This window comes from Rhinatrema bivittatum, chromosome 4 (genome assembly GCF_901001135.1).
Source record: "Rhinatrema bivittatum chromosome 4, aRhiBiv1.1, whole genome shotgun sequence".
NCBI classification, from domain to species: domain Eukaryota; kingdom Metazoa; phylum Chordata; class Amphibia; order Gymnophiona; family Rhinatrematidae; genus Rhinatrema; species Rhinatrema bivittatum.
The window spans coordinates 57,000,329-57,020,496 of NC_042618.1; the positions used below are offsets into that span (position 1 = coordinate 57,000,329).

Here is a 20,168-nt window from a genome sequence, read left to right on the forward strand (position 1 = left end):
TTGCTATCAAGGAATTTGACAGAGCTTAAACAATTTTGAAAAGAAGAATGGTCTCATATAGACAAATCTAGGTATGCAAAGTTGTTGTTGACCTACCCCAACAGAATCCCAGCTGTAATCGCTGCCAAAAGTGCTTCCACCAAGTATTGACTCAAGAGGGTGAAGACGTCTAAATGGATTTCAGGTTTTTTGGGTGAGAGGATACATATATGCTTTGTCCCTCCCAAACAATGTTTGCCCCTGAACGATGTAGTATATAGTGTGTTCATGAGTGAGGGGGGGGGGGGGAACCTCATGAATGCAAGTCTGATGCACAGACAACAAAATGCAAAACATTTTCAAAGTGTGTAGCTGGGAGTATGTGTGTGTGTGTGTGTGTGTGTTGGGGGGGAGGGGTGTTCACTGAAAAGTGCCACTAAAAAAATGCAAAGCTGAGATGGCCTATACACTACATACATGCAAATCTATCTCATGCATATTCATTGTAGATATCCTGAAAACCTGGCCTGTTTGTGGCACTCGAGGACTGCAGTTTGCCATCATTGCCATAGACCCATCCCATAGCATCCCCCAGGCAGCTAAAAGCTTAACAGCAGACTGCACATAGTGCACAATGCTACATACAGTCCACACATGACCACCACCTAGAGGAAACAAGCAAGCAACGAAATACAACTTTTTATTATATAAAGTGGATGAATATATCCAATTTACCACTGCGTGACCTGTTCAATAGATCCCTAGAAACGGGAGTGGTGCCGAATGATTGGAGAAGAGCGGTGGTGGTCCCGCTTCACAAGAGTGGGAGCAGAGAGGAGGCTGGAAACTAAAGGTCGGTTAGCATCACCTAGGTGGTGGGAAAAGCAATGGAGTCGCTGCTGAAAGAAAGAATAGTGAACTATCTACTGTCATGGCTGGACCAGAGGCAGCATGGATTCACCAGGGGAAGGTCCTGTCAGACAAATCTGATTGACTTTTTTTGATTGGGTGACTAGGGAACTGGCTCAAGGAAGAGCGCTCGATGTCATCTACTTGGATTTCAGCAAAGCTTTTGATATGGTCCCGCACAGGAGGCTTGTGAGTAAAATGAGAAGCTTAAGAGTGAGTGCTGAGGTGATGGGCTGGATTGCAAACTGGTTGATGGACAGAAGACAACGTGTGATGGTAAATGGAACTTACTCTGAAGAGAGAGCGGTGTTAAGCGGAGTGCCGCAAAGATCGGTGTTGGGACCGGTCCTGTTCAATACCTTTGTGAGCAACATTGTGGACGGGATAGAAGGTAAGGTTTGTCTTTTTGCGGATGATACTAAGATCTGCAACAGAGTGGACACGCCGGAATGAGTGGAGAGAATGAGAAGGGATTTAAGAAAGCTGGAACAGTGGTCGAAGATATAGCAGCTGAGATTCAATGCCAGGAAGTGCAGAGTCATGCATATGGGGTGTGGAAATCTGAAAGAATTGTATTTGATGGGGGGGTGAAGGGCTGATGTGCACAGAGCAGGAGAAAGACCTTGGGGTGATAGTGTCTAACGATCTGAAGTCGGCAAAAATAATGTGACCAGGCGATAGCTAAAGCCAGAAGAATGCTGGGCTGCATATAGAGAGGAATATCTAGTAAGAGAAAGAAGTGATGATCCCTTTGTACAGGGCCTTGGTGAGGCCTCACCTGGAGTACCGTGTTCAGTTCTGGAGACTGTATCTCCAAAGGGACAGAGACAGAATGGAGGCGGTCCAGAGAAGAGCGACCAAAAAGGTGGATGGTCTTCATAAAATGACTTATGAGGAGAAATTGAAGAACCTAAATATGTACACCCTGGAGGAGAGGAGGAGCAGGGGTGATATGATACAGACTTTCAGATACTTGAAAGGTTTTAATGATCCATGGTCAACAACAAACCTTTTCCGTTGGAAAAAAAAGAAAATCAGTAGAACTAGGGGTCACAATTTGAAACTCCAGGGTGGAAGACTCAGAACCAACATCAGGAAGTATTTCTTCACGGAGAGGGTGGTGGATGCCTGGAATGCCCTTCCGGAGGAAGTGGTGAAAACTAAAACTGAAGGATTTCAAAGGGGCATGGGATAAACAATGTGGATCCATAACGGCTAGAAGATGGGAATGAAGAGAAGAGCCATGGGGGTGGCTTTCTGGAATGGAGGCTACTACCTGGTGATTACTACCCTTACTCAATAAGCCTTCACACAGTTAATGCAACTAAAACATTGCTCTCTGCTTCAAAGGCAAGGGGAAATGTGGAAAATAGGATTTGCATTCAGACAACAACCAACAAGGACTGAACTACACAGTTTGCATAAACAAATAAGCGTGGGGGTAACTTGCTTATTGCGGCAGTTACTACCCTAAACCAATTAAGCCTGATACTTCACTTTGAATGCATATACAGCGTTGCTCTCTGCTTCAACAGCAGGGAGAAATGTGGAAGAGGATTTACATTCAGACAACATCCAACAAGGTATGGATCTGTGCAGTCTGGGTAAACAAGCATCGGGGTAACTTGCTTGATGCGGTTACTACCCGTAACCATTAAGGTTTATGCTCACCTTTGATGCAACTCCATTACTCTCTGCATCAATGGCAGGGGGTGGCAGGGAATTTGAATCAGTTACTAACAAGGGCCCTGAACTTGGTGGTCGGTGAAACAGATAAGTATGGGAAAATAAGTGTGGGAGCTTGCTGGGAAGACTGGATGGGCAGATTAGTCTTTTGCTGCCATCATTTCTATGTTTCTATATCACATCCCTGAGTTTTCTCTCCATTTATTCAGGTATCCACTCAATGCTGTTTGTATTTTTCTGTATTCTTATCAAATGTGTACATCAAAGTTTGGAAAGATTATTTTTTTTTAGCACTTTTTCCCCTTTACGTCGACAAGTGACATATCTTTATTCTCTCTTTGGGACATTAAGTATCTCTCCCCCCCAAATGGAAAAGGTTTTCTATTCCTAGATTGGAACAGGTACCACCTTATGGGATGCCTGTGTTAGGTGATGTGCTATCCATTCCTTATGAGCAGAATAGTAAACCAATAGACATGTTGTAGCATTTTGCTCTCATCTCCAAGTATGATTTTCATGATTGCCTTCTTTCATCAGATTCCTGGAAAGGCAGATCTTTAACTTACTTTGATGAACTGTCTGAATGGTTCCCCCATATTCTGTTTTATACCGGCAGACCCTCAGAGGGTATACTTTCTACTAAATAAATATCTTTGTTTCTTCTCTCATTTCTAGGTAAGATCCATTTTCAGTGGGGCTACTTCTGTCCATTCATCAAATCACTTCTTTGTCTTGTCGTATAAACTGTATTTTTGCTGACTATGCGATATGTTTCATGTAATTTACTTTCTTGTCTTTCTATCTAATATATGTCCTGCCTAATCCAATGCCTTCTCTCTGTTCTGTTTGTAAATAAAGAAGTTGCCAAGATCAGTTAAAGCAATGGTTATGTTAAAGCGAACAAGTATAAGGGTTTTTTTTCCAGTGACGGCAACTTTAATTAGCTCTATGCAGTGTTAGAAATTGTCATTTTGAAATTCAATGGGTGCACGGTCTGAGGTTTTCCCCTTTCTTTTCCACTGCTTAAAACAGGGCTAGATGACAGACTTCTATTAAGTTTTGTGATATTTAAAGATAAAAATTAAAATCTCCCCAAAAAAAGTTTTTCTGCATAGAAAGGTGTGGGGTATATGTGTTTTGTAACTGTGTTTGGGGTGCACTTCTGAGTTGTTCATATATGACACTACATATATTTTACCCATCTTTTGTACATCACTTCATGCATCTGACAAAGTGGACTCTGTCCTTGAAAGCTCATGGTTTAGTAAATTAGTCTATAATTTATTTATTTATTTTATTTAGGAAAGTTTACATACCGAGGTATAGCAAGTTGCCTTCACTCCGGTTTATAAGGTGCCACGAGACTCCTGTCATTTTATCTACTATCAGTTTCTCCTGTCTTGTGAGTACATCTTCTATATTGTCCAGTTATATATACACCAGCATTCCTCTGGCCCTCCTAAAGAGTAATTGATAAGGTGTAAAACCTGTCAATGTTCTGACAGCTCTCATGGCCAGTTACTCCAATTTTCTTTTCCCAGGGTTTTTATTTCAAACAGAACTTGACTAGGTCTTTCATAAAGGCCATTGCATTGGAATCTGCAAGGGGTGGAATGAATTTTCTTAACCTCATATAGCTAACAGGCTTCTTAGAACAATTTTGGTCACAAACGCCAGACCTTGATCTATCAATACCTTTTCTGAACAATTTTACAAACATCTCCTCTATGGTTGTCATGGTACAGACCTCGACTGCTGCTGTCACCAGAAATTTTGAAGAAATTCTCCATCAGAAAAATAGATTAAAAAACAAACAAGAAATAAACAAACCACCACAACCAATAAATAATTTATGCCATCCTAATGCATTGGAAATTGATGATGATCTAATCTGGCCAATTTTAATGGTTGTTTGGACTCAGTAGGTTACAAAGGAGCTTTGCTTTCTTGTTTCAACATCATAATGAGCTCTAGTCAATCTATATCAAGATGTCCTGTTAACCCTGGCCAGTACAAATATTCATCAAGCTTCTGTTTTTCCCCAGTGCCCAGACTGATTATAGGTAGAAGCAGAGACGTTTTGCTTGGAGGTACCAAAATTTGTTGGCACATTCAAATCGGCATTTCTCTATCCAACATAAGACAATATTCTTATCTAACCAAACTCTTTAGGAAGGATAACGTTTCCTGTTCATTTGATGGTACAGACCTCAGGCACCTCTCAGCTGCGAAGGGAGTCAATTCAAGGGTCACTGCGCTGTTCCATTTTCCAATCATTAGTGCTTCTCTAATCAAGCTGTGAGCAGATACTAACAAATTGGTCAAGTATTCATTCTTTTTTGCCCAGTGTTTGAGTCACCTGTATGTAGCAATAAAGACAATTCAGCTGTGTTTTTATTTCTGCATCCAACTAAAATTTGATTGTGAAATCAAAATTTACTAAATAGATATTCACCATTGTTCCATGGCAACAAGCCAAGGGGGAGATTTACTATGCTGTAAGCAGAGTTGCTCACCTCTAACAGGTGTTCTCACAGGACAGCAGGATGTTAGTCCTCACATATGGGTGACATCATCAGGATGGAGCCCAATCACGGAACACTTTTGTCAAAGTTTCCAGAACTTTGACTGGCACCTACTAGGCATGCCCAGCATAGCGTCAACCCTGCAGCCAGCAGGGGTCCCCCTTCAGTCTCGTCTTATAGTAAAAGTACATGCAAAAAATAAAATAATAAATCGTAAGCGAACCCAACTCCACGGGGTGGCGGGCAGGTTTCATGAGGACTAACATCCTGCTGTCCTATGAGAACACCTGTTACAGGTAAGAACTCTGCTTTTTCACAGGACAAGCAGGATGGTAGTCCTCACATATGGGTGAGTACCGAGCTGAGGATGCCTGAGCAATGCACCAAATGTACCCAAAGACGTGCAACAGGCACAACAACTGGGGTGGAATTTGGTAGAGGGCATCCTGAACCCTACCGGGTTGGCGGAAGGAAGTTGGTACCTCAGTTCACAAATAAGTTGCGTAGCACAGACTGGCCGAAGATGGAATCTTGTCTGCCAGCCTTGTCTAAACAATAATGGGCTGCGAAGGTGTGGAGAGAGCTCCAGGTAGCAGCTTTACAGATGTCAGGAAGCGGCACCGAGCGTAGGTGTGCTACTGATGTTGCCATGGCCCTGACAGAGTGTGCTTTAACACGGTCTTGAAGCGGAATGCCTGCCTGTTGGTAACAAAAGGAAATACAGTCCGCTAACCAGGAGGTTTGCCCAATTTGATGGGATCAAAGGAAACAAACAATTGAGTGCCTTTCCTGTGGGCAGCTGTACAGTCTAGATAAAATGCTAGAGCACGTTTGCAGTCAAGGGTATGCAGAGCCCATTCTCCTGGGTTTGAGTGGGGCCTGGGAAAGAAAGTGGGTAGTATAATGGATTGATTGATATGAAACTCCGATACTACCTTAGGCAAAAAGTTAGGGTGAGTGCGGAGTACTACCCCTGTCATGCAGAAGTTTAGTGTAAGGCGGGTAGGTGACTAAGGCCTGTAACTCACTAACTCTGTGAACCGATGTGATCGCCAAAAGAAAAGTCACTTTCCAAGCGAGATAGTGGAGATCACAGGATTGGAGAGGCTCAAGCGGCGGTTTTATGAGTCTTCCCAAAACCATGTTGAGGTCCCAAGAAGGGGCCAGAGGGCGCAGTGGAGGTTTAAGGTGAAGCAAGCCCTTCAAAAAGCATGAGACAAGGTGTTGTACTGAAATGGGTAAATCCCCCACACCTTAAGGGAAGGCAGCTACCGCACTGACATGTACCCTGATAGAAGAAGTTTTGAGGCCTGACTCTTGACAGGTGCCAGAGATAGTCCAGAAACTTCGGTGTGGGACAAGTGAAGGGATTGATGGACATGGAAGTACACCATCCCGTAATCCTGTTCCATTTATAACGATAAGATTGCCTTGTGGAAGGCTTTCGTGAAGCTACTAGGATACGGAAAACCAGCTCTGAAAGTTTAAGAGGTTGAAATATTAACCTTTCAACATCCAGGCAGTCAGGGAGAGGGCCTGGAGGTTGGGGTGACTAAGGCAGCCATTGTTCTGAGTGATCAGAAGTGGGTCCTTCCCTAGAGGAATGTGCCGGTGTACAGATAGGTTGTGGAGAATTGGAAACCAGACCTGGCGTGGCCAATGAGGGGCTATGAGAATCAATAGACCCCTGTCCCTTCGCAACTTCACGAGAGTCTTTGAAATGAGTGGAAGTGGAGGGTACGCATAAAGGAGACCACTGGCCTACGAGAGGGAGAAAGCATCTCTGGGCTGGCGGTGTTGGCTGCAAGTGAGAGAGCAGAAGTTCCCTACTTTGCGATTGTGAATTGACACAGAGGTCTATGTGAGGATAACCCCAACATTGGAATATTGAGTCCGCTACAGTGGGGTTGAAGGACCACTTGTGTGGTTGAAAAGTGTGACTCAGCTTGTCCAACACATTGTCCACTCCCGGCATGTAGGCCCTGAGGTACATCGAGTGGGAAAGGGCCTCCGCCCATATCTGTGCAGCTTCCTGACACAGGAGGTAGGAGCCCGTTCCCCCTTGCTTGTTGATGTACCACATGGCCACCTGGTTGTCTGTTTGAATCAGGATGACCTGGTTGGAGAAGAATACGAAGATATTGACAAGAGAATTATATTTGCCAGCAAAAGATCTATGGCCAACCAAAACAAATGCAGAAAACATAGCTCATTCCACCTTTAACTTCTTGCTCTCGATTGTACTGTTATCAACAATTTCAGCAAATATCTCACTGATAGCGAGTTTTTGGCTTTTACTATTAATAATCCATTGGCCCATCTACAAACTTACAAGTGCAGTAAAACATAAGCAAAAAACAAGCAGACTCTCCAGAACATAATATCCCGGGCGGGCGTCTGGACTGATCCATGGTACTACAAGAACGAAAATTAGCAGGTAAGAACCAATTTTCCTTTACCTGTACGTACCAGGATCAATCCAGACTGCTGGGATGTACCCAAGCTGCCCTAAATGGGGTGGGAACCAGAGAGTCCTGCTCGGAGCACACTACTGCCAAAAAAAAAAAAAAAAATCGACCTCCGGAGCTCGGACGTCCAAGTGGTAATGCCTAGCAAACGTGTGCAAAGATTTCCAAGTAGCTGCTTGGCAAATCTCTTGTGGCAAACACACTGGCTTTCTGCCCAGGATGCCGCTTGAGATCTGATGGAATGAGCCTCGAGACCCTCCGGAACAGACCGACCCTGACATATGTAAGCCGAAGCTATAGCTTCCTTCAACCATCGGGCAATGGTAGCCTAACATATAGAAAGACATGGTTTAATGGAACAAAGTCAGCATGGCTTTACCCAGGGCAAGTCTTGCCTCACAAATCTGCTTCACTTTTTTGAAGGAGTTAATAAACATGTGGATAAAGGTGAACCGGTAGATATAGTATACTTGGATTTTCAGAAGGCGTTTGACAAAGTTCCTCATGAGAGGCTTCTAGGAAAAGTAAAAAGTCATGGGATAGGTGGCGATGTCCTTTCGTGGATTGCAAACTGGCTAAAAGATAGGAAACAGAGAGTAGGATTAAATGGGCAATTTTCTCAGTGGAAGGGAGTGGACAGTGGAGTGCCTCAGGGATCTGTATTGGGACCCTTACTGTTCAATATATTTATAAATGATCTGGAAAGAAATACAACGAGTGAGATAATCAAATTTGCAGATCTCACAAAATTGTTCAGAGTAGTTAAATCACAAGCAGATTGTGATAAATTGCAGGAAGACCTTGTGAGACTGGAAAATTGGGCATCCAAATGGCAGATGAAATTTAATGTGGATAAGTGCAAGGTGATGCATATAGGGAAAAATAACCCCTGCTATAATTACACGATGTTGGGTTCCATATTAGGTGCTACAACCCAAGAAAGAGATCTAGGTGTCATAGTGGATAACACATTGAAATCGTCTGTTCAGTGTGCTGCGGCAGTCAAAAAAGCAAACAGAATGTTGGGAATTATTAGAAAAGGAATGATGAATAAAACAGAAAATGTCATAATGCCTCTGTATCGCTCCATGGTGAGACCGCACCTTGAATACTGTGTACAATTCTGGTCGCCGCATCTCAAAAAAGATATAATTGCGATGGAGAAGGTACAGAGAAGGGCTACCAAAATGATAAGGGGAATGGAACAACTCCCCTATGAGGAAAGACTAAAGAGGTTAGGACTTTTCAGCTTGGAGAAGAGACGACTGAGAGGGGATATGATAGAGGTGTTTAAAATCATGAGAGGTCTAGAACGGGTAGATGTGAATCGGTTATTTACTCTTTCGGATAGTAGAAAGACTAGGGGACACTCCATGAAGTTAGCATGGGGCACATTTAAAACTAATCGGAGAAAGTTCTTTTTTACTCAACGCACAATTAAACTCTGGAATTTGTTGCCAGAGAATGTGGTTAGTGCAGTTAGTATAGCTGTGTTTAAAAAAGGATTGGATAAGTTCTTGGAGGAGAAGTCCATTACCTGCTATTAAGTTCACTTAGAGAATAGCCACTGCCATTAGGAATGGTTACATGGAATAGACTTAGTTTTTGGGTACTTGCCAGGTTCTTATGGCCTGGATTGGCCACTGTTGGAAACAGGATGCTGGGCTTGATGGACCCTTGGTCTGACCCAGTATGGCATTTTCTTATGTTCTTATGTTTGATGCCGGAATTCCTTTCTTTGGACCGCTCCATAAGACAAAAAGATGGTCCGACAATCGAAATTCATTTGTCACCTCCAAATACCAAAGGAGAACCCGGCGGACATCCAACTTCTCAAATCGTGAGCCTGAGGGGAGTCCCAATCTAAATCCGGAAAAGCCGATAACTCTGACTGATTCAAATGAAACACAGGCACGACCTTTGGCAGAAAAGAGGGCATCATTCGAAGTGATACCCCGAACTCCAAAAACCGCAAAAATGGTTCTCTGCATAACAAACACTTGAATTTCAGATATCCGCCTGGCCGAATATATCGCCACGAAGAAAACAGACTTGAGCGTTAGGTCCTTCAATGTAGCTCTCTTTAGAGGTTCAAACGGCAGACTGCACAATCCCCAGAGCACCAGATTCAGACTCCAAGAAGGACAGACTGGACGAACCGAAGGCTTGAAATGCCTCGCACCCTTCAGAAACTGTGCCACATCCGGATGAGTCGCAAGGGACGTGCCATCGACCTTACCCCTTAAAGATCTTAGAGCTGCTACTTGCACCCAAAGGGAGCTGTACGCCAACACTTTCTGCAAATCCTCTTGCAAGGAAGCGAGAATTTGTACAACAGAGGCCTGCCGTGGAGAAACTCGCAACACCATAGATCGAAAACCTTCCAGACCCAAACATACGTGAGCGAAGTAGAAGTCTTGCGTACCCTGAGGAGAGTGGAAATAACGGAAACAGAGTAACTTTTCTTCCTCAACTGTCTCTTTTCATAAGCCAAGCCACTAGACAGAAGTGATTCGCCCGATCGAAAAATACGGGACCCTGCCAAAGTAGATTCGGAAGATGACCGAGACACAAGGGACCATCCACTGCCAAGCTGATCAGATCTGCGAACCACGGCCATTCCGAGGCCACGAGAATGACCGATCCCGGGTGGTTCTCTATTCTTCTCAGGACCTTACCTACTAACGGCCAAGGAGGGAAAACAGAAGAACATCGCTGGGCCACGGGAGGACCAGAGCATCTACTCCTTCTGCCCCATGCTTCCTTCTGAGACTGAAGAAGTGAGCCGCCTTTGCGTTCCGCAGAGTTGCCATGAAGTCCAGATGGGGCACTCCCCACCGACGAGTCAACAGCCACATTGCGTCCTCCGACAGTTCCCACTCTCTGGGGTCTAACTGCTGATGACTGAGAAAATCCGCCTGCACTTTGTCCATGCTGGCTATGTGCGACGCCGCCAAGCGAGCCAGGTTGCGCTCTGCCCAGACCATCAGCTCATCCACTTCCACGGTGACCGGCCGACTTCTCGTGCCGCCTTGACGATTGATGTATGCCACAGTCGTCGCATCGTTGGACAGGATCCTCACTGACCGATGCCGAATGAGTGGGAGAAAAGCGCGCAACGCTAGACAGACCGCTCGTGTTTCCAGACGATTTATGGATCACTGTGCCTCCTGACACGTCCACGGACCTTGCGCCGACCACAACTGACACACTGCCCCCCCAACCGGAGAGGCTGGCATCTATCATCACGATGTCCCACTGGGGGTTCTCCAGGTCCACCCCGCGATGCAAATGTTCTGGAACTAACCACCATGCTAAGTTGGCTCTGGCAGGGTCCAGAAGAGGCAAGGGCAAGTGGAACTCTTCTGACTTGGGATCCCAGCAGGAAAGCAACGCTCTCTGTAAAGGTCTCATATGCACGAAAGCCCAGGGGACCAATTACTTGCAGGTTCTTGGCCATAGAGCCAAGAACCTGCAAGTAATCCCATACGTTGGGTACCTGAAGGGTCAACAGACGCAAAATCTGATCCATCAGCTTGTCTATCCACTCCTGGTGGAGAAAAACTTTGCCGATAGCTGTGTCAAACCGGGCTCCCAGGAAGAGCAACTATTGTGAGGGGATCAACTGGCTCTTGGAGAAGTTGACGACCCATTCGAGAGAGTGAAGATGCTGCAAGACCAAATGAACTGCTAACTTGCAAAGTTCCTCTGTCTTCACTCGAATGAGCCAGTCATCCAAGTATGGATGAACTAATATCCCCTCTCTCCTGAGAGCCACTGCCGCCACCACCATCACCTTGGTGAAGACGCGGGGTAGCCCAAATGGAAGCGCTCAAAACTGGTAATGTTCGCCCATGATCATGAACCGCAGAAACCTCCGATCTTCCTGGATGCCTATGAGAAGGTAAGCCTCCTTCAGATCCAGCGAGGCCAAAAATTCTCCTTTGTGGACGGCCGCAATGACCGACCTCAACGTCTCCATCCAAAAACGAGGTATCCGCAACGCTTTGCTAACTTTCTTGAGGTCCAAGATTGGGCGGAATGAGCTCTCCTTCTTGGCAACCTCAAAATATATGGAGTATCTGCCTGTCTGGTGCTCGGCCGGCGGGACCAGGACTATGGACCCTAGAGCCTTCAAGTGACCCAGAGAGTTTGGTTCACCACCAGCTGCTTTGCTCGAGAACCGCAAGGGGACACCAAAAACGTTCTCTTAGCGGCCGAGCAAAATCCAAGGCATAACTGCGTTCTATAATGTTTAGGACCCACTGATCTGAAGTGATCTTGACCCATTCCTCGAAAAACAGAGAGAGAAGCCCTCCTATCTCCGGAACAGAGGAGTGGGTCAGCGCACCTTCAAGGGGAAGATTTGTTGCCAGAGGATCCTTGGGAGACCCCGTCTCGAGCCAGCCTTCGACTGCGAAAGGAATGAGCCCAAGTCTGGGACCTCATCAACTACTTCCGGGGGGCAAAGGACTGAGTCCTGCCCACACGGTAACGGCGCTGCCCCCGAAAACAACCCCGAGAGGAACCGAAGGACCTAGAGGACAGAGGCTTGTCCTCCAGAAGCTTATACACTTTATTGTCACCCAAGGACTTAACAAGCTGCTAGAGATCCTCGCCAAATAACAGCTTGCCTTTAAACAGAAAAGACCCCAACTGTGACTTGGAGGAGACATCAGCAGACCAATTACGGAGCCAAAGGAGCCTCCTGGCCGACACTGCCAAGGACATCGTGCGCGATGAAGTATGGAGGAGATCATACAAAGCGTCTGCAGTATAAGCCACAGCCACCTCCATCCGGTTCACCTGCTCTGCTTCCCCCGGGGGCAGTGCCTGAGCCGTGAGCAGCTGCTGCACCCATCTGAGAGTTGCCCGCTGCCAGAGACTACTACAGAGCGCTGAAACCTCGAAAATTCTCTTGAGAAGAACCTCCAGCTTCTTATCCTGGAGATCTTTAAGCACAGCCCCTCCTGTCACTGGGATCGTGGTGCACTTGGCAATAGCCGAGACAGCCGAATTCACCTTAGGAATCCTTAGAAGCTCTAATGACTCCTCCGGTAACGGGTAAAGCTTCGCCATAGCCCTGGTGACCTGCAGACTAGCCTCTGGCGCATCCCACTCCCGGGTCATAAGCTGTAAGAACATCGGGTGACAAGGAAAAGTCCTGGGAGGAGGTCGAAGACCCGACAAAACCAGATCCCCCGAAGCAGGCTCAGCCTCGGCCTGTGGCACCTTAATATCCAGCTCCTCTAGCACGTGAGGTATCAAGGGGTCCAGCTCCTCCCTGTGAAACAAAGGAGGTCTCGCGGATCATCTCCTTTCAACACAGCAGATGAATCCACATCTCCAGACGAATCCGGGTCCTGGGACGCGAGACCTAGCAGGTCAGGGCATGGAGCTGCCACCAAATCCAGAGTGGTACCCCCCACCCGGACCCTGGGGCCCTCAGCAGGCCTCGGATCCTTTGCTGGCGGAGGATCTTGCACATCCCAAGCAGCTTCTGCCTCCATATAAGCTTTGTGCAAAATAAGCACAAACTGGGACGAAAACGGATGCTGCCTCTTTAAGGCCCCCCCCCTCTGGGGGGGGGGCCCTGAGGAGGAGAATCATGACCTGACTCCTGAGGCCTTACAGGGTTCAAACTGGGTGGTGACAGCTGCGGAAGTAAAACTCCTCCCCCCGAGCTCTGCACAGCCTCCGAGCCAGAGGGAGCTAAAATGGCTGCCGTTCCCATGCTGCTTCGCAACGGGGCAGGCCGAAGCCTTAAAGCTTACAGAGGCCTCTCTGCTGCACGCGACCGTGTGGTAACAGCTCCCCTGCCTACACCAGGCTGCTCCGACGGCCCCTCTCCCCCGGGAAGGCATCGGGAGCACAAGCTGTCGCGGGAGAGCCGTGCTGCCAGCTCCCCGCAGGCAGAACACTGCGATCCATGCAGCATGACAAAGGGAGCCGCGGCACAGTAAGTATCTGGCTATAAAAGATAAACCCTCTGGAGACCAGTATTAAAATTAAAGGGGGTTTTTTTCTGCTGCGTTCCAAATCAACCAGGGAAAGAAGCGTCTGAGCCAAGAAGCGTCTGAGCCAAGCAGAAACAGCTCCTTCCAGAGGAATGTCGCGTCTCTGGGTTTCTAGGGGGGAGGGACCGGCCCACCGGTAAATCCCCCCAACTCACCGGGTGAAAAGAAGGAACTCTGGGCAATTTGACTCTCTGGAAATCCCTACCTTGCCTACCACCAAGGGGAACTGGCTGTAACCCCTTAGGAGGCCTTGCACTCCTGTTTTATTTTATTTATTTTTAAATAAACCAGTTGAACTAGCCAGAGGCAGCTAGGGGCCCAAGAACCCCTCACTTTCCAATTTGTAAATAGTAGTATAATTAATTATCTATTATTTCTTTTACAGGATCAGGACCGCAGGTTCTGCCACCCTCATCTGCACACCGGATTAAAAGGGGTGCTTTTCAGTTTGTTTCTCTGACTCCATCTGCTGGAAGGGAGGCATAATCTCAGAAGTCTGGACTGATCTTGGTACGTACAGGGAATAATGTAGCTGCTTTTTTTTTTTTTTTAAGGCAAGATGCGTTATTGTATTTGCATAAGATTACCTATGTATTAGCTGCTTTGCATTAGTAATTTCAATAGGGGACAGATTTTTTGGTGAAAACTCAGAAGGGGTAGATTTTAAAAACTTGCGCACGCGCACACATGGACACAATTTTATAACATGTGCGCGCATGTTATAAAATCAGGGGACGGCGCGCACAAGAGGGTGCACATTTGTGCAACCTGCACGCACCAACGCCCGCGGTCTTCTGCAGTTCCCTCCCAGTCCACTCCAATTTAGGAGCGGCCTGTGAGCGGCATTCCCTACCCCTTCCCCTAACCTTTCCGCCCCCTAGCCCTATCCTAACTCCCCCCACCCCCCAAATCCTTATCTTACCATTTGCATCTGCCTCGGGGCAGGAGCAGGGTGCGTGCACCGGCACCCTGCTGCCATGTGAACCCCCAGCACAGTTGTGCCGGGCACCTCTAGCCACACTCCGCCCCCCCCCCCCCCAGACCGCCCCACCCCTTTTCCGAGGCCCTGGGACTTACATGCGTCCTGGGTCTTTGAAAATTGGCCCGGCATGTGTAAGGTTTTGAAAATTTACCCCTAAGGTTATATTGCGCGATAAACACTTTTTTTGCGCATTATACCTTTATTGCAGCTTAGTAAATCCACTTGTAAGTTTGTAGATAGGCCAATGGATTATTAATAGTAAAAGCCATAAACTCGCTATCAGTGAGATATTTACTGAAATTGTTGATAACAGCACAATCAAGAGCAAGAAGTTAAAGGGGGAATGAGCTATATGTTTTCTGCATTTGTTTTGGTTGGCCATAGATCTTTTGCTGGCAACTATAATTCTCTCTTGGCCATCTTGTACTTGTGCTAAAACTGTTCTACCCAGATCTTTGAAGTCGGCATTCAAATAAAGTCAGAATTGCAGAGTATAATCTGGGTAGGCGGATGTTAGTTTTTATTTCAGGATGTTAAAGGCATAGTCACATTGGTTTGTCTAGTGCACAGCATTATTCTTTTCATTTTGTTTAACTTCCTGCAATAAATCCTGGCTTGGTCATACCCCAGCGGTATATTGCTTTATGAATTTTTGATGATAAACCAGTAAAATTAAGTAGATGGTAAACATCTCTCATGGTCTCAAGGATTGGCCATTTCTGCATGGCTTCCATTCTTGCTAGATAAGGAGCAATGCCTTGGGCTAAAACTATGTGATCCAAATAAGAAAATTAGCCTTGACATAAAAACACATTTGGCAGGCTGTGTTTTTAGCCCATACTGGCCTGCTCTAGAGAAAATTATCCTCATATGTTCCTTGTGCTGTTCAAATTTCTCAGAGTAGATAATATCATCCAAGTACAATAGGGCGGATTCAGAATGAAGTCCCCAAGACAGCACTGCTTTGGAAACTTGTAGGTGTGTTACATAACCCAAAGGGCATGTTGGAACTCAAACAAAGGCAACCAGTAAAATAGTAAAGGAAGCACACTTGAGAAATCACAAATTAGAGAGGGAAGCATGGTACTTGCATTCTAATCCTCATAAAGATTATAATTTTATTATGAGAGACTCCTACTGTCAAATTTAGTGAGCTTTAAAAAAGTGTCAATGTCCCCAACACAGTCCAATGTTACACCAAAGGCTGTGTAGGAAGAACAGAACAAACAGTGGTTCAAAAACATTAAAGCACCAGTAAATCAGGTGTAGGAACTCGAACAAAACCATCAGAATGGTAAATGTGATCTTTTCTATGTCTTCTTTTGTCTTAGCTGCCAGTAACTGCTTGCTAAATCAAGGATGGTAAACTAGTGCTTATGGTTTTTAGGGTTGCTTTTTTATTTAAACAACCCGACATTAACAGTGACACAAATATAAAAGTATAAAATAGCTTGGTAGCAATTCCTAGTAAGCCTATGAAACAGGGAAACAAGATGCCAATATTTCTATGAGACGTGTTCTTCTATGTGAATGACTTTAGTCTGCTTTAAGAAGTGAGGATTTATAGTAAATTGTGCACAGCTCCTGACGAAGCTCACCGCGAAACATCGGCCGTTGTTGGGCTTTGATTTTCAATATTGCAGGACTATTGTCCTTTAAAGATTGGACTTTACTTTTAATTGCAATATAAAAAAGCTAAAAAATTGAGTTGAGCAGAACATTTTGCCATTGTTTTCCATGTATGAATGAGCTGTCCGAGTGATCCGTGCAATGCAGGGCACACTGTCTGGCTTGCCAATCTGGAAATAAGTCAAGCATTGCTATTTATTTCATCACATTGAAGACTGTTTTTCTTAGAAATATTGGCATCTTGTTTCCCTGTTTAGATTGGTATCATTTGGCATTTGAGGCTTTTTTTTTTTTTTTATATATATATACGAATTCCTAGTAAGCACCATACATCAATCTATTTAAACCAACAAAGAAAATGGCAAAGATATTCACAAAACATATGCCACAGGTAAATCCTTCTAACCATATCAAACCACTTCATAACAAAAAAAGGAAATATATGTACTACTACAACTCATCATTTCTAAAACACTACTAAACATACACTGCACTATATAGGTACACCTAAGAGATAGCCCCTGCTCAATGGAGCTTATAGTCTAGTCAAGACAAATATACATGACAAATAAGGGTCTATGGAAAGTATACTTATTGTAGAGAAGTGTTTAGTATTTAAAAGCAGCTTCAAAAATATGAGTTTTTAAAAAACTGAATACTGCCAAAAAAGGAGCATGATACACCAATTTAGGCACTCTATTCCAGGTATATGGTGCAACAGGGTGAAAAGCACAACATTGGCAGTAGGCAATAAAGAAGGGTGATGAGTTTGTAAGTTTATGTATTGTAAAATATTGACACTGTACGATACCGGATATGTTAGTTATGTATGTACATTTGTTACCCGCCAAGTATGTTGGATTTTGGAGGATAAAAATCTTTAAATAAGAGCAACTTTGTTGATGAAGTGTTCACAAGGTTGGGTATAGGGAAAATAGGTAATGTGCAGCTATAGAGTGAATGCATTCATAGACAAGTAAAAGAATCTTGAACTGTTTGCAGAAGCAGACAGTGAGCCAATGCAGCTACTTGAGCAGAAGGACTACATGGTCATAGCAATGCTGAAGATAGAGAAGTCATACAGCAGAATTTTAAATTAATTTTAATGCAGAAAGACAGTTCAGTGGGAAGCTGCTGCAATATAATAAACGCAGGAGGCGGTGAGAGTGGCTGGGCATTTCAGTAGCATGCTCAGAAAGAAAGGAAAAGATCTTAGTGATGTTACAGAGAAAGAACCAACATGCTTCAACAGTGTTTTGGATGCGTGTAGATGAAGGTGAGGGAGGCATCAAAGAGAGCCCCAAGGTTATGGGCTGAGGGAACTATTTACAGAGACTGAAATGATATGAGGCAGGTGGCACCTTACAGACTAACCAAGATGCCACCCAAATCATGTAATTTTTGCTACACAAGACTAACATGGCTATCCCTCAGAAGATCTGAATCACTTGAGAGACAGAAAAAGAAGGATAAAGGTAAGTTTGGAGGGGGGGGGGAGGAACAAGAAGTTCCTTCTTGGTCATTTTAAGTTTAATGTAGCGGCAGGACCTCTAGATTTATTTTATTTTATTTATTTATAGATTCTTTTATACCAAGGTACGTATAGATATACATCACCTCGGTTTACAGTGAAACAATAATTTAGCAACCAGCTTTACATATAACAGTTTAAAACAGTAAAACAGTAAAACATTTAACAGAATAGTCTTTATAGAATATGCTAGATGGGGATGACACACACGAGTAGACTAATTTGGGGCTGGACTGGACCTGAGGTAAAGAGGTAGATCGGGGAGTCACCAGCATAAAAAATAAATGCTAAAAGATATGGAAGGAGATCAGATTTACTACAAAGATAGTGAAAGGTCTCACACCCCAAAGACCTGGCCAGAATCTTTCAGTATTAACAATTTTAACAGATTATTTATGCCAGTATTTGATCTTTGGAGTACAATTCCAATACTAAGCAATTATAAAGCAGACAGCAGAGACAGATCTGTAAAATCACTCCACCTATCCAATAGCCTAAGCATTGACAAAATATGTAATAGAATCGCAGTATCATCAGAAATATCATTACTTTTTTCCCCAAAACAGTGACACCCTGCAACACATTCCCCGCATATTCAAATATGTGCCAATCTCCCCACAGTCCTTCCATCACAACAACTCTACCCCCAGGAGACTTCCTTACATACAAGCATGGAGATTAAACCCCATGCAAGTCTGATCATTCGCTCTACAAGCCTGCAGCAAACAGAAATGCTCTGTGCTGTCTTCCTGATCATAGCCCAATTGCTTGTGTCCAAATTAACATCCAAATCACCGATTCACCGGCAAATAAGGTCTGAAGGAGTTTCTTCACCAAACTTGCCCCGGGATTCATCATTCTGCTATAAACATAGCAAAATGATGAGTTGTGAGGGGGGCAATATTGAGCCAGCGGCCGCATCGCAGTGGTACAATTTCGCCTGCCACAGTTGCAGCTGCTCTGCACTATCGCCCCCATAGCACCAAGGGGAAAGTAGTTAATCCCGGTGCTACTGCCAGCAATAAAGTGTAAAACATTATCACCCACAGCAGTACCGGCATCAAACTTTTTTTTAACCCCGCCCAAACCCCTCCCCTTTCCCTCATTTAAATGTTAAAGTCACAATATGGTAGTTATCGATTGCATTAAGGCATTATTCGGTGCGATAACGCCCTAACACACCTGATAACGGCCCAATGCGTTTTGATGAATGACCCTGTTAGTAAGCAGAATACTACTGTATAAAACCACAATTGCCTTCACAATCCTTGCATATGACAGAATCCTTTTTGGGGTTTCCTAGGAATCCAGCCAAAATTAAGTAAATGACCCATGGCTTGCCATAGTTGCAAATATAAAAATTAGTAGGTCTAGGAATCCCAAACTCCTAAGTACATTAAAGGCTTTGAATGATGAGTTTAGGATGCTGTTTTTAAAGCATTCAAGGTCTCATTCCATAGAAGCAAGGTCTGGGCATAGTGATAGGTTACTGTAGTAAGCCACTAATTAAGCAAAATCAAATTGTATCAGTCTTGTTCTTGACCAGCATTATCAGGCACCAGGGACTATAGCTCTCCTTACCACCCACTTTTTCCATCTCACATATCATTGGTCTTCCTAGTTGGTATATCTTCAGTAAAATTGACCAAAATCACTCTTTTGGCCCTTATGAGTCCTGATAATTTGATGTTCCACCTCAAAAGTCTTCTCAAAATAATTGGAATGTTGCAAACTTTGATCTTGAAACTCCCGCAACAATTGTCATAGCTGATCAGCCTGAACATTGGTAAAGAGTCTCTAGGCCATGTTAAGTGGAACTGCATACAATTGGTGCATAGCTGTAAAAAGCTACTTCTTGGGCCAAGTTCTCAACCATCTTCTCCCAAGTAGCCAAGGCGCTGGTGAACTTTCACAGAACAGGGATGCAAACTGTACATACGAATATCTGCTGCTTGCTACAGAAACCAAGCTCTGAGCAATCATGTAGGTCGGCAGTTCTCAATCTTTTATGAATAATGTACCACTTTCAAGAGTTTTAAGATGTCTCCTGAATCCTCAACATTGTAAAAACTAAAAATATAATTCAACTATGATATATATATTTGTTTTAGTCTACCTTAATTAAACAGCATTTTTTCCTTCTCTCTTCTTGTTTTCATCTTACTACAGCATCTCAAAAAAGATATAGTTGCGATGGAGAAGGTACAGAGAAGGGCAACCAAAATGATAAAGGGGATGGAAAAGCTCCCCTATGAGGAAAGGCTGAAGACGTTAGAGCTGTTCAGCTTGGAGAAGAGGCGGCTGAGGGGGGATATGATAGAGGTCTTAAGATCATGAGAGGTCTTGAACGAGCAGATGTAAATCGGTTATTTACACTTTCGAATAATAGAAGAACTAGGGGGCACTCCTTGAAGTTAGCAAGTAGCACATTTAAGACTAATC

General features: G+C 44.5%; 1 protein-coding gene across 1 annotated transcript in view; it reads right to left on the minus strand.

Annotated features, from left to right (window-relative positions):
* Positions 1-20,168, minus strand: part of MNAT1 (MNAT1 component of CDK activating kinase) — a 317,645-nt gene that overhangs the window by 181,370 nt on the left and 116,107 nt on the right. The window lies entirely within an intron of this gene.